This window comes from Castor canadensis, chromosome 16 (assembly GCF_047511655.1).
Source record: "Castor canadensis chromosome 16, mCasCan1.hap1v2, whole genome shotgun sequence".
NCBI classification, from domain to species: domain Eukaryota; kingdom Metazoa; phylum Chordata; class Mammalia; order Rodentia; family Castoridae; genus Castor; species Castor canadensis.
Window position 1 is genome coordinate 62,008,970 of NC_133401.1, and position 15,274 is coordinate 62,024,243.

General features: G+C 43.6%; 1 long non-coding RNA gene across 1 annotated transcript in view; it reads right to left on the bottom strand.

Moving 5' to 3' along the window:
- LOC109694190 (uncharacterized) overlaps positions 1–15,274 on the bottom strand; it is a 67,240-nt gene that overhangs the window by 37,416 nt on the left and 14,550 nt on the right. The window lies entirely within an intron of this gene.

The window sequence follows — 15,274 nt, forward strand, 5'->3', positions numbered from 1 at the left end:
AAAGTCTGGAGGAGATATAGTAATTATATCCAGAAGTTTCTTGGAGGGTGATAGGGCTTTCACTTTTTACTTTACATGCTTTTATACAGTTGTAGTAATAGATTCTGAGTTTTTGTTTTGTTTTGTTTTGTTTGGTACTTTCTGTATTTTCCAGTTTTTAAAATGTCAAACATGGTTCATTTCTCTTATCAGGAAATAAAAATTTAACTGGGTGCAGTGGCTCATTCCTGCAATCCCAGCTACTTGGGAGGTGGAGATCAGGACTGAGGTTCAAGATCAACCTAGGCAAAAAGTTAGCAAGACTCCATCTCAACCAATAACTGGGTGTAGTGGCACATGCCTGGCATCCCAGCTCCATGCGAAGCACAAATAGATGGACTGAGGTCAAGGCTGGCCTGGGAAAAAGTATTAGACCCTTCCTAACAAATAACTAAAAGCAAAACAGACTGGAGGCATGGCTCAAATAGGACCATATGAGCTCTCCTCAGTACAGCACAGGCCTTGAATTCAACCCCCCAGTACTACTAAAAAAAAAAAAGTTTAATTTAAAAAGCTCCGCATCTACTTGGAAAGTAATAAAAAAAATTCTTCCTATATTGTCTTTCCAGAGAAGAAATAACAAAAGGCTCCCAGGAAAGACGGGAGGGCTGTCCATGGCTTAGTCTAGCTAAACAGAATGGAATAGCACTGAACACGGTGGTAGAAGTTCCAGAAGAAGCAGAGAGTGCTCTCAGTAGTGGGCAGATGACCCTTAGCAGAGGGCTGGGAGGGAGGATGGGTGGGAAGAAGGGAGGAGGGACAGGGGTCTGTGGGCTGAGTGCACCAGTCTTCAGGAGGCTCAGGCCAGGACAGGTGGTGTAAACTAGAGGTGACGCTGGCTCCTGTTTCAGAGCTCAAGAGAGTTGTTGGGGCTAGGAACTCACAACCTACAAAAGATTAAAAACTAACAACATTTGCCAATGGACTCATATACTAAACATAAACAAAGAAATCTTTTAAAATTTATGCTAGAAAAGTATCGGTGAAAATTTACCTGATCTGAGTGAAGAAGGACTTCAAACAAAATTGCAAATAGCATTTTAAGAGTGTGGAAATTTTATCTGCATTAAATATAAACACGAGGGCTGGGGTCATTGCTCAAGTAGTACAGCACCTGCCTAGCAAGCACAAGGCCCTAAGTTCAAACCCCAGTACTGACAAAAATAAATAAGTAACTAAACACCAATACTTAAAAGCAAACTCAGTCCAAAGATAAGCCAAAAACAAGGGGCAGTATTCAAAGTGACACTGGAAGAGAGGAAATGTCCTTTACATGTAGAAAATATAGATCAGTAATGGGAAAAGCTGCTCGAAAGAGAAACAGAATATTTTGTATTGGTTAAAATTTGGCACAGGTCTCATTCTCATGGTCCATGGTAGTTGCGAGAGTGCTAGCCATCACACTCTCACTTAAGAAAGTAGGATGGAGAAAGTGAGGGCGGATAGAGGACATATTGCCTTCCTTTAAGGAGCCATCTTGGAAGTGCTAAGAGCTTGGCATTTTTACTTATATCTTATTGGCCAGAACTCAGTCACGTGGCCATACCTAGCTATAAGATTGCCTCTGAACAGCCTTTTTCACTGGGGAGCAAAGGACTTGGCAGAAAGGGTTCAAATTTGTTACTAGAAAAGAAAGAGGGAATGGATACTGGAAAACAATGAGCAGTTTCTAACACGTGAATAAAATTCTCTTTTCTCTTTTTTTTTCTATCAAATTGGAAAATAGGAAAGCAGAACAGATGGGGGGTTGGTACTGGCTTGGGGGGAAGGTGGTGGGGAAAGGGGGTAGGAGGGTGAATACGGTGCAAAAACTATGTACACATGTATGTAAATGCAAAAATGATACCTGTTGAAACTATTCCAGGAATGGGGCAGAAGGGATAAAGGAGAGAGGTGAAGTGGGTGAATTCAAGTATGATATATATCTGATACACTGTAAGAACTTTTGGAAATGCCACAATGTACCTCCACCCAGCACAACAATAAAAATAAATTAAAAAAAAAAAGAAATACTAATGTAAACGTTTTTTAAAGGATCTGTCTTTTAACAGTCAAATCTATATAAAGCAAGCCTTTCATGTTCTCCTCCAGCTGCCATCTTGAAGGGCTGGCAAGACAAGCACAAGGATGGTCAGAAAGTGCCTGTCTTCATAATGACCTTGAGACAGCTGCTCATGAACAGAGTTCCAGGGTTTTAAAAGGACCTTGGCCTATTGGGCAACTCAGGAGTTGAATGGTGACTTCCTGGCCATTGTCCCCAGAGTCTCCATCCAACCCCAAGTGATGTCAGATTCTGAAAATGCTGGGAAGTGGAGAAAATTCTGCACCAGGGATTCTCTAACTGAACTATGGTGAAATTGAATTTTAGGTGTTTTTGAAAGTTCCTGAAAAAAAGTAATATTCTTATGTGAACTGAATCAGCAGTTTCAGAACTTGAAAAAAAGTACCTTTGCCCTACATTTGGGGTATCACAATTAAGCATGAAGATAAAGACCAGTGCTAGGGAGTGGGGCAGCAGCATTAGGCAGCCCTGAGTTTCCTCTTTTGGCAAATTCAGTACTTTACTTCCACTCCCACAGATTGTGATGTCAATGCCGCAGCCTTCAGAACCTAGGAGAGAGCACAGGGCCCCAGCAAGTATGGGATCAAGGGCTTCTCAAGGTCATGGACTTAAGGTAACAGGTAGTGGGCACTTTCTCCATCTCAGATGGCCACCAGGCATTTATTGTTATTTATTTGAAAGCCTGCCTTCAGCACTCACTGCTAATTTTCACTTTTTCTTTTTTTTGATGGTTGTGGATTGGGAAACAAAATAGTTGGGTAAGCTGATATTTCCTAAATTCTGAGGGAGGTGGTCTTTAGTGCATGGGAAGCAATGTAACCTAATGACAAAACATTCATGTGGTTTGGAATCAGGGACACCTGGATTTGAGACCCAACTCTACTGTTTATCAGCTGCACAAGTTATTATACTTCTCTGGATCTCAGGTTCCTTGTCTTAAGATGGAGATAATACGGTCCTTAAAGTTATTATATGGTCCGGCCCAGTAGGAAACCAATGGCATATCTAAACTGGGGCTGTTTACAAAGGTGTGGGAAGGGCTGAGGCCAACCAACAAGGAACAGTGAATCACTCTGGAGCAACAGTGGGCAGCAGTTACTGCCTGTAGCCTGAAGATACAAACAAGGAAAGAGGTAAGGGGACCTAGCAAAGGAAGCTATTGGAATGGGCACCTGGCAGGAGCTGCGGGCTCCAGTGGGGAGTATGCATTTGACTGGCAGCAACTCGCCTTCCCCTGACTCTTGACCTCATCTTCCTGTGTCCTTTGATCTCTTGCTAGTGTTTCCCATTGGCCAAAACAGACCATAGCCAGAGGCAAGGGAGATGGGCCATGCAGCCCACCAGGTCTGCTCCCAGAGAAGACAGTGGCAACAGGATCTTCAGGGGCAAATGGAAGCAGAGGGGAGAATGTGATGAGCTCAGCATAGCACCTGGAATGTAGTAAATTCACAAGTCCTCAACCTGATCATTTATTTTGGACTTTGGACTCTCTCTCCCTCACTGCTTTTTTTTTTTTTTTTTTAATCCTTACTGCTTATTTCCTGGTTGAGGAGACTTAATCAGGTGTTGTTATCTAGAGTGTTTTTGAGGGGGTAATGCATGTATAAAAAAGATAACCAGGACTTCTAGGGATTGAAGAGGGGAACAAAAGAAGTAAGTAGGAAAAATGGATGGGAGAAAGCCATATGTTCCCTAGCAGGCTGGAATGAACAGGATTATCTTAAAGTCAAATTGTGTATTTATTGGGATGTGATAACAGCTCATTTATAAATTTACTGCCCAATGAGATTCACTTGGAAGGGTTTTTGCAAAGAAAGTCTTCTAGACCTAAATGCAAAACCTTGAGCTTCTAGATCCCTGCCCCCAAAGAACCAAGTAGTCAAATGTGGTCCTCTGAATGTTTAGGTAGGTAATTGCATGCTGTCATCTGGGTTGCCTGGTTGAGGTCCACCATCTCTTCTGACTCGAGAAACAGCTGCTTGGAATGAGTTGGTTCTCCATGGGATGGCCTCCCTAGAGGGAAGGAGGACCCAAAGGGTAGTCTGAGCAGCAAGGAATAAACACAGCATCCTGTCCTCAAGCTTTCACCTGTGCTGACTTGCCCCCCTAGGAGTCTGTCTTAACTCCACAAGCTATTCTCAAGAGTCTGGGTCAGCCCCAGAGCATTCCAGATTTTCTGTGACTAATCCCTGCAGCAGGATCTACCCACATCCTTCTCACATTTATTTACCCTGCCCTTCAGGCCTTTACACAAGCCTCTTTCTCTGCCTGGAACATTCTCTCACTCTCTCTTTCTCTTGGCTAACCTCATTCCATCCTTTAAGACTACTCAATTGTTATTTCCTCTGGAGAGCCTTGCTGGACAGGGTCTCCATCCCTTAGAGAACACAGTGGGTTGGGAAGCTCTTCAGCATGCTCCTGTTAGCCTCTGTGATTCTCTCACCCACAACATTTACCACATTGCCTTCCTTGGTTTTCTAGCTAATTTTTCAACAGACTGAATGCCCCTTGAGGAAGGATCTTGCTGTATTGAATTTGGTCTTATCACCATCCAGTAGTGTCTGGCACACCAAGGGCACCCAGTAAGAGTTTACTTTATATCCAACAAATGTGTATGACATAATTCAGAAAATGAGAAAAGAGGCAGGTGTTGTGTCACACACCTGTAATACCTGCACTTAGGAGGCTGAGGCAAGAGGAATGAGTATGTGAAGCCAGTCTGGGCTACATAGTGAGACCCCCCATCTCAAAAAATCAAAACAAGCAGAAAATAGGAAAAGAAATGTCATCTACACTAAAAGCACCAAGTTAACCAAGATATATGTCCTAGAACATCCTTCCTTTCTCCTTGTCACCCTGGCTCTCCCACACCTACCGCACACAGTACGGATGACTGGGGAGTTACTTTTCACCTGCTCTTTGCTCACACCTCTTCTCTTCCAGGTGTCCCCTTATGTGCCACTTCTTCAGAGTTCAGCTCTGACTGTCCAGTCCAAAGCAGCTTCTCAGTCCCTTGAATTCACATCAGCGTGTTTTAATTTTCTAAGCAGCACCTACTGCTAGCATTAACATTTTGTTTCTGTGTTTGTTTTCTATTTCTACCACTAGGCTATAGTTCCATTTGAACAAAGACCTTGCCTATGCTTGACTGTATGCCCGGCCTCTAGCACACTATGAGTTGCAGCATGAAGGCTTCATGAAATATTTGTTAAATGGATGTGTGCTACTGTGATTGCAGGCTGATTTAGTTTGAAGTACGTCTTCTATCTTTCCTGCCAGATTAGGTGCTTCAGAGAAACCCAGAAGGGCTTAGAGATCTACCTCCCTCATGGCATCAAAGGGTGGGAGGGTGACCTCAATTCCCTACCTAGGTCAAGGTGGGGTATGCTGCCTATTGGGGCCTCTTCGGGGCCTGGACTTTCCCATGCAGGCCAGGTGCAGAGGAACCCATCCCATGTGTGTGCAGGCCCCAGATGCTGAGGATACTTCTCCAGCTTTCTGTGAGAGCAGCTTGAACTTTCATTGCCCAGAGTGGCAGAGGAATGTGCCCAGAGCTCTAGGCTGGCCCGACAGCCATCAAGAGGCAGGCACAGTGGCAGAGAACTGACCTCTTCCTTTGCCTGGATGGGAACAGGAACTGGTCCCACCCCCTGCAGCTGGCCAGACAGGGTGGCTCTCTGTGCCTGAGAACAGAGCTAATCTTCAGGCACTGCAGCTTTACTCCTGCCTCTCCCGCCTCTGCAGAAATTGCTCTGCCAGCTCAGCAGAGAGCCAGGTCCAGAATCTCTCACCTGCCACTGGCTCTTCCTTGAAGTCCTGTGGTTTACTGGAAATCATAAACTGTGAGAGACAGTCTTTATCACACCCTGAACGGTATACCCTTAATAGTTAACACTGAAGGTTGAAAGAACCAGACAATGACCTCCTGGTACCTCCCAGTGACTGATGTTTGCACCTGTAACTGAGGTCAGATTTGCTTCTTCTAAGTCACATGATTTGCTTCAAGGCAGGAAGATGTTGAGGCCACTTGCTGCAGAGACCAGGAGGTGATCACAGAAATGCTACGAACCAGCGTTGGCAGCAAAGGCTATGCTGTCATGGAGAGCTACCTCTGAGAGTTTGGAGCTGATCTGGCAGCTTGGAGATGACCCTCATAGGGCCCAAATAAACCCCAACATTTCACCCAGAGAAAACTCAGGATACCTTCTTGCCTCTAAGCCATCCAATGAATGGAGCCATTTTGGATACTTTCTGGAGTAGTGTAGGGCATGAATTAACTTGTTAACAAACTAATTAAACATGCCAAATAGCACCTAGAAAACACAGTTCAGCTAAGGGTTCCAATCACAATACAGGCCCCACCCTACACAGACACCTAATCTTGTTCCAGGCTTTGCTTGATCTCAATTCCTTATCTCCTGTTGTCATGGAAGCTATCCAGATAAACAGCAGCACAGCCAACCTGGCCCCTCTGCCAGCCTCTGATCCTTCTGAACACTGGAGATCCCTGGTGGCCTCTGGCCACCTGGGCTCCAGACTGCACAACACCAACTCACATGCTGGGGTCTATCACAAGGCCTCTCTAGGTGCTCAAAAAATGCTGTTTAGCCGGGCTCAGAACCAACCTAATTTGTGTAATCCCAGCAATCTGGGAGGTAGAAATTAGGAGGCTCCAGATTTGAGTCCAGCCCAGGCAAAAAGTTAGTGAGACCCCATCTCAACCAATATAGCTGGACATGGTAGTGTATGTCTGTCATCCCAGCTACAAGGGAGGCATAAACAGGGAGGTGGCAGTCAGGCCTACTGGGTCAAAAAGGGCTGGGAATGTGGCTCAAGTAGTAGAACACTAGTAAGCACAAGGCCCTGAGTTCAAACCTAGCACCAATACCAAAAAAAAAAAAAAATGCCTGTTGAGTAAAGAACCTCCTGGATATGTTGGTTCTTAGGTTTCAAGGCCCTTAAATAAGAATATCCACCTGTCCTGTCATCACAGTCACCCTGGGGAATGCAAACTAGGCCAAATATATTTTTCAGCTTGCAGATGGATATAGACTTTCAAGGAAGGAACTAGCTGCAGTCAGGCAACCCAGCTGGGGCAAGCGGGATGTTGCCTGGCTACCACTTGCTCTGGACACTACGTACCACAGCCAGAGTAGACCACCATCCACATGCTGGTGAAACACCATCTTACCATTTACACCTCCAGCTCTCCTCCTGAGCATTGGGCACGCCCTCAGAACCAGCCTAACTCTTATGGATGGGCACAATGCAAAGGGACTCAAGGAAGAAGCCATTGTCCCTCCAGATCCTAAAATGGCCATCACAGGAGTCAAGCAGTTTTCTTTGGAATGCTTCTACAGTAGGCCAGATTTCCCCCTTTGTGACACCATGTTTGGGCACAGTTTGGGCCCTGGAATGGGACATGTGAAACCCAAGTCTGCTACACGATGGCAGGGTAGCCATAGGCATTACTGAGCCGCTCTGTTTCTTTGTCTGGATGTGATGTGACTCAAAGGGGTGATTCATGTATAACTTTCAATATAATAAATCTTCACTACATTTCAGCTACATAACTTTTTTCTTCTTAAGGACAGTGAACTAAATGGAAGAGAAGCTAGGAAATGAACAGTATGGCATCACACTTTAGCACACTTAATTATTCACTTGGGGCAACAGAGCATCTCTGCAAAGAGAAGATTGAGACTTTTGGCTCAGTCATTCTAGAATCTTGAGTTATGGCAAATGCACAGCCTGCCTGAGGCTAGGCTGCACACACAAGCTGTTTCCACTCACAGACTGGTACCGCCCGCTGACATGCCTGATAATAATGAAGGTAAAAATAGACACCATATGCATACATGTGCTGTGCACTTTGCACAGGTATTTAATTTAATCCACACTGCAAATCAGGAGGTAGGTATTCTTACTCCCATTTTACAGATATAGAAACTGAGAGGTGAATGGCTGAATAATTTCCCAAGCACACTCCCTCTCACTCACCCACTGGAAGAGCTGGGTTTCAAATCCAGGCTTGACTGTGTGTATACTCCTCTCCTGTGCTACACCACCCAGCACAAAATGTAAAACACAGCTGATTCCTAGGAAAACCCACCTGGGTGGTCCTGAAATCTACTTTGTTAGGAGAAAGGGCCATCACTGGGTATCTAAGAGCAGGGGATCAAGCAACAGGGTAACCAGAACAGCTGGAGAGAGTATGTGATGCCCCAGTCCATAGGGTAAAAATTGGTCTCTCCTTTCAAAGCCCTGATGGGAGCAACTATTTAGGGGGCCCATGCCTGCTCCTGCACCCAGTTCCCTGGCCTGAGCCCTGGAGTCCTGGCACAGGAAGCAGGGCCTGCCCACCCACTCCTGATTCCAGAAGAGCTCTGTAGTGACCCAGAGAAGACAGCAGGACCAGGGAAGGGTGTGTGAGGGAAGTACTGGGAGCACCACACATACACATACTCAAAGGACAAAGATAGAGTCATGCACTGTCCTCTGCTTCCATGGAGGTCCTGTGTGCTGAGAAAGCCCTATCCCCTAATCTCCTACAAAAGCCAGAATGAGTGCTAAGGGGTTAGACAGAGATAAAACTGTTGACATTAACATTTTTTTTCCTAGAAATCAAAATGAATCCTGGATTCTTGGGAGAGAGTATTGGCCCGGAACTCCATAGCTCTGGCTTCTATCTCTGGCTTTGTCTGACTCTCCATATGACTGAACCTTCGTGGCCTAGGCTTTCATCTCTATTGAATGGGGATCATTACTCACCATCAGCATTCTAGCTGGCCTTCCATGAGGCTTTACTTTAGGACACACACTGTGCCAGATGCACTGTCACAGCCTCACAGGAACCCTTGCAATAAGTACTGTTTTCATTCCCACTTACAGATGAGGGAGCTGTGGAATAGGCTGGTTAGCGGACATTGCCCAAGGTCAGAGTCTGCAAAGGCAGACCGGCAGCTGTCAGTACCATGTCTGTTTTTTATACTGTTGACCATGGACATGTGAATCAAGAACAGATATAGATACAAACAAAAAAAGGGGTGGGTGCATAAAACAAATATAAATCACAACTCCTGGGATGCAATTCAAGGAGTGTTCTTAATCCTCTTAAGGACCCTCTGTGGAATCTATTCCCAGAATCAGAGACCTTGAAGATGGGAAAGAGCCTCAGTAAGTCTTTTATTTTTATTTTTTATTTTTCTTTCTCCTTCCCTTCACAGAATAAGAAAATTAACCAAAATGTATAGGTAAGACCAGAAAGGTTAAGCAAGGGGTGATAGCTTAGGCTCTCAGCTGTAGGGGAAGAAGAGACAGAGCTCTCCAGCTTCCTTGCTTCTAGAGGAGGGAACAATGATGACAAAAGACTATTTTTCTGATCTGTCTTGGTGATGCATGCCTGTAAGCCCAGCACTTGGAAGACAGAGGCAGGAGGATCAGGAGTTCCAGACCAGCCTGAGCTACACAGCAAACTCCTATCTCAAAAACCCAAACAAATAAAAATAAAGGACCCCTTCTGTGGTCAAACATTTTAATATTCACTTTTGTGACCTTAAAGACAGACTTGATTTCACTAGAGTCGGTCAATATTGAGTTGACTCTCCCTCCTCCCCTGTATTACACAGGAGTCATAGTTGCAGACAGTAGAACTAACAGCGGTCAGTGTAGCCAGAAAAGGAACCCTCATCCCCAGGAGGTTTTGGGGAGATCCAAAGGCTCTCTGTGAGGCTGTAGAGTTAGAAACCAGCCAGCCAGGAGCCGGGAGAAGAAAAAAGCCTAACTTCCTGCGGAAACTAGCAAGATAGTGTACCCTCCCTCAGTTCCCACTCCCCTAGCCTTACTTCTCCCACTCTCTTCCTCCTCATCACTCCTCAGGCAATCCTATATCAAGCCTATGAACTCACAGTTCCTCTGCCTGGGACCTACGCTTTCAGCTCACTGGCTCCTGACTTCTGGAGGTTCTGCTCAAATGTACCTCTTAGGGTACCTGGACAGCCTGGGTAATGTCCCACCTCTCCCTGCTTTTCTGCTCCCTGACACCCACTGGAATGCAAGTTCCACCAGAGCAGGGATGTGGGTCATTTGTCCTTGCTATAAGCACCTGGCATATGTTAGGTGCTTAATTATTTGTTGGACACACACAATTATTTGAAGGAACAACAAAGAAACAAGTGGAGAAACTTCAAAGCAAACCAAATCATCAAGTTCTCCTGCTGGTGGAGCAGGGCTGTGAAAGGAGTGAACTTGTGCAGCGGCTGCAGCTGTGCTGTCACCTTGCCCAGATTCCCACCAGCCACACGGTTTCCACTTTGGAGGAAATAGCTGCCTGGGGACCTGCAGCTCCAAAGCTCCCCTCACAGTCTTTGCAGCTCACAGAACCTGTCTGGGCTGTTACCACCGTGCAGACCATGGAGGCCTGGCTGGGTTCCTGCCACTGTTTTTGGAGAGCCTCAGACAGGTTGGGAAGTGATTACCCAAATCCCCCTTTCACCCTATAACAGTTCAGCCCAGGAGTGACGCTGACAAGAAATGCAGCCATGTAGCACTCACAAGGTCAGGGCTGGGTGGAGCCTTGGTCGCACGCAAGCCAACCTGTGTCTGCAGACAACACAGGCCAGCTTATGTGTGAACTCTGAGGAGCGCCAACCCCCACCAGCTGTGTGATCTTGGAGAATTATTGAAAAAGAAAGCACTACTTTTCTCAGGTATAAAATGGGCCTGAAACTTCCTATTTTAAACAGTAAGCTGTGCCCTTGTTCAAAAGTTTATTACTTCATATTTTCTTGGTATGCGATTCAAACTCCCATGGGTGGATAGTTAAACTTGTACTAACACAAAAACCTGACCAACCAACCTACCCAGTGTGATTGCTTGACTCCCCCTGTACATTTCTTGCTCCTTCCCACACCTGGGTATCTGGAACAGCCACCTGTCATCTTTCCTTCCATATGAATTTACTGAAGTCCCTGGGACAGGTCTCACAAAGACTTCTCTGATTTGGGGTTTTCTGGGCCCTCAGGGGTGTAAGTATTTTGTGTTACTAACGGACAGGAACAAAGTTTTGATTCCCCAACTGGGACACACAATCTGTGAGGGCAGTTGTTCTTTTTCTTATAATGTCTTCCCTACCCAGGCATCTTAAAACTCATATTGGGCCTGGACTGTAGCTCATTGGAAGAGCACTTGCCTAGCATGCATGAGGTCCTGGGTTCCATCCCCAACACCGCAAAAAGTAAAAATAAAAAATAAAAATCCATAAAAATTCCTATTGACTCACCTAAAGCTGTAAGTTGGAATTTGGTTAAAATGTCCCTAATATATTCCCTCTATTCCCCAAGGTAGGGAAAACAAAGATATGGAAATTTAAGTTGGTAGCAAACTTGAACCACTCTTATTTCTGCATGCTTAGTCTATGTGGGAAAAAAAGAAAGCATTTTTATGTCCAACCCAGACTTGATAAGTAGAAGAACTCCCTAAAAACAATGTAGAAAAAAAATCACAAGCATTAGTCTCACGTAAAGATTTCAGGAAGGAAAGCACAGTTAAACGGAAAACTGTTAACTGGTACTTAAAAAAAAAAAAGCCCGGAAATGTTTTTAGGACTGCATCTATCAAAGTCCCTGCTGGGCTGGCTTGTCCTTTAACACATTTCTAACAGCACCTGCTTTTACTACAAGACAACAGCTCAACATTAGGACTTTTAAAAGCCAGAAGCAGAGTGAAACTGACATGGAGGTACCCAGCTATATGAACCACATCTTCCTCACAGCAAGCAATACCACACAAAGGATCACTGGCCAGTGTCCTACGGCCACGTGGGTGGATCCGGGGAAGCTGAGCCAATGACAGATGGCATCCTGCACTCAAGCTTCTCCTTCTGCCTCCTTCTTCTCTCCAGCCCAGGCCTCCACTTTCCCTACCTATCTGCCAAGTCTACCCAAAAAAAGTTCTTGTACAACCTCCTACCCAACCAACCAATTCCGCATTTTTCAAGGGAGATCTAGTGACCCACACTTTTATTTCTTGCTTATTTTTTTAAACAAAGTATTAAAATACTGAATTTAGGAAACTCAATTGATAAAAAGAAGAATGAGATATTAACAGCTTTTGATTTTAACCTGGAAGTAATGGTTAATCCTTTTGAATGTAATTCTACATTTATATAAATTATTCCTTTAAGTTTCAAAAACCTTAACCTAGTTTTCTCCCTCTGTCAGATTTTTAAAAATAAGACTTGCTCACTACGGCCTAAAAAGCAATCAAAAAACACAATCATAGTCCACATAAAAACTTATACACAGAAATAATCATAGCAGCATTATTTATAATAGACAAAATGTGGAAGCAGCCCAAATGTCTACCAAATCATGAGTGATTAAACAAAATGTAGCATATCCACACAATGGACTATTACTTGGCAATAAAAAGGAATGAAGTATTGACACATGTTACAACATGGATGAATCTTGAAACCACTATGGGTAAGTGAAAAGAGTCAGCCACAAAAGACCATATGTTGGATGATTCTATTTATATGATATCCAGAAGAGGCAAATATGCGCAGACAGAAAGTATGTTAGTAGTTGCCAAGGGTTGGAAAGATGAGGGTAACTTAGGCGTATGGCGCTCCTTTTGGGATAATGAAAATGTCATGTAATTGGCTCTGGTGATAGATGTACAACTCTGAGAATATACTAAACACCATTGAATTATGCATTTTAAATGGGTGGATTGCATAGTATGGAACTTTGATCTCAACGAAACTGTTTCAAAAAGGACAAAGAAAAAATACCCTCAAATCCCAAGTTAGTAGTTAGAGTGACTGTTGTTTCAATCTACCCCCAGTTTGAAATGCCCACAGTCCAGGTGTCCTTGAAGCTGTCTGTCCTGAGTTCAGAGAAGAGCCCCAGAGTGGTGTTTGGGAAGATGCTTTGCTTTCACAGATCACAGCTTAACTAACATTCATTCAGATATCAGCAGGCATTAGGACAGGATTTTGATTATGATTTAGACTTAGGTTAAGGACATCTCTCTATTGGTTCAGTTACTAGAACTAAACTGAGACAGTCATGCTCTGGTATGTCCACAAACTTGTCACCAAACCTTCTGGTTGCAGAGGCTTTTCAAGTTTTTCAATCAAACTTTTTCAATTTATGAAAGTTATGAGTCTTTCAAATGAATAACCACGAAACAAGCTTGTTAAAAAATGGTCTCTAAACTGAAGAGACCATCCACAGAGTGGGAGAAATATTTGCCAGCTATACATCAGACAAGGGACTGATAACCAGAATATACAGGGAATTTAAGAAACTAAACTCTCCTAAAATCAATGAACCAATTAAGAAATGGGCAACTGAACTAAACAGAACTTTCACAAAAGAAGAAATTCAAATGGCCAAAAAACACATGAAAACATGCTCACCATCTCTAGCCATAAAGGACATAAATGTAAATCAAAACCTTACTAAGATTCCACCTCACCCCTGTTAGAATAGCCATCATCAAAAACACCACCACCACCAAGTGTTTGCAAGGATGTGGGGAAAAAGGAACCTTCTTACACTGCTGGTGGGAACGTAAGCTGGTGCAACCACTCTGGAAAAAAATTTGGAGACTTCTAAAAAATCTAAATGTAGACCTGCCATATGATCCAGCAATCCCACTCCTGGGGATATACCCAAAGGAATGCAACACAGGTTACTCCAGAGACACCTGCACACCCATGTTTATTGCAGCGCTATTCACAATAGTCAAGTTATGGAAACAACCAAGATACCCCACTATTGATGAATGGATCAAGAAAATGTGGTATTTATACACAATGGAATTTTACTCAGCCATAAAGAAGAATGAAATATTTTCATCTGCAGGTAAATGGATAGAACTGGAGAACATCATTCTGAGCGAGGTCAGCCAGGCTCAGAAGACCAAAAATCATATGTTCTCTCTCATATGCGGACTTTAGATCTAGGGCAAATGGTTGGACTTGGATCACATGACAAGGGGAGAGTATATACAGGAGATATAGGAATAGGTAGAAAACCCAAAACATGAAAACATTTGATGTCCCCACTCCAGAGGAATGAATACAGAAACCTTAAAGCAACAGAGGTTAACATGAGAAGGGGATCAGGAACCAGTGTAAAGATCAGTTAGAGATGAATCAACATGGGTTGGTAACACATGGGTACACAAAAGCAATGCTAGGAATCTCCCTGTATAGCTATCCTTAACTCAGCTAGCAAAAACACTTTGTCTTCCTTATTATGCTTATGTCTTTTCTTCAATAAAACTAGTGATAAGGGCAGAACAGGACCTGCCTGGAACGTGGAGGAGGGGGAAGGGGAGGGGAGGGAGGCAGGGTGGAGAAATGACCCAAACAATGTATGCACATGTGAATAAATGAATTAAAAAAAAAAAGAATGTTTTTGGTGCTGAGGATCAAACACAGTGCCTTAAGCATGGTAAGCATATGCTGTACCACTGAGCTACATCCCTATCTCTGGTGGTAATATATATATATATATATATATATATATATATATATATATATATATATATAATATATTACATATATGTATATAGGGTTTATATATATATGTATAAAGGGTTTTTTGGGCAGGACTAGGGCTTGAACTCAGTGCTTTGCACTTGCAAAGCAGGCACCCTACCACTTGAACCACATCTCCAGTTCATTTTGCTCTGGTTATTTTTAGAGATGGGGCCTCCAGAAGTATTTGCTTAGGCTGGCCTCAAACTATGATCCTCCCATTCTCAGCCTTGCAATTAACTTGGATGTAAGCATTAGCCACCAGCACCTAGCCTTGGTGGTAAAATTTTAATAACACATGTTAGTCAAATTCTACCAGTGTGTGTCAACAATTCTGGTTAAATGAAATAAGAGAAAAATAATGTTATATAAAATTAGGATAGGAAATTTAGAGTTGGAGGTGTTTAGGGATAATTTTTTTCTCATTAGTTTTAGTTTTGTTCCTGTTTTCAAGAACAAATGTGATTTACCTTCTACCTATAGGTGGCCAAGCTCACTTTCTGATAAAAAGCAAGACAGACAGAGACCTTGGAGGGGGCATCCTAGTTTGGTTTGTAAATTTGAGCTCTGTCAGTAACTTACTCTCTGGGCCTTGGTTGCTATATTTGTAACAAAGGAAC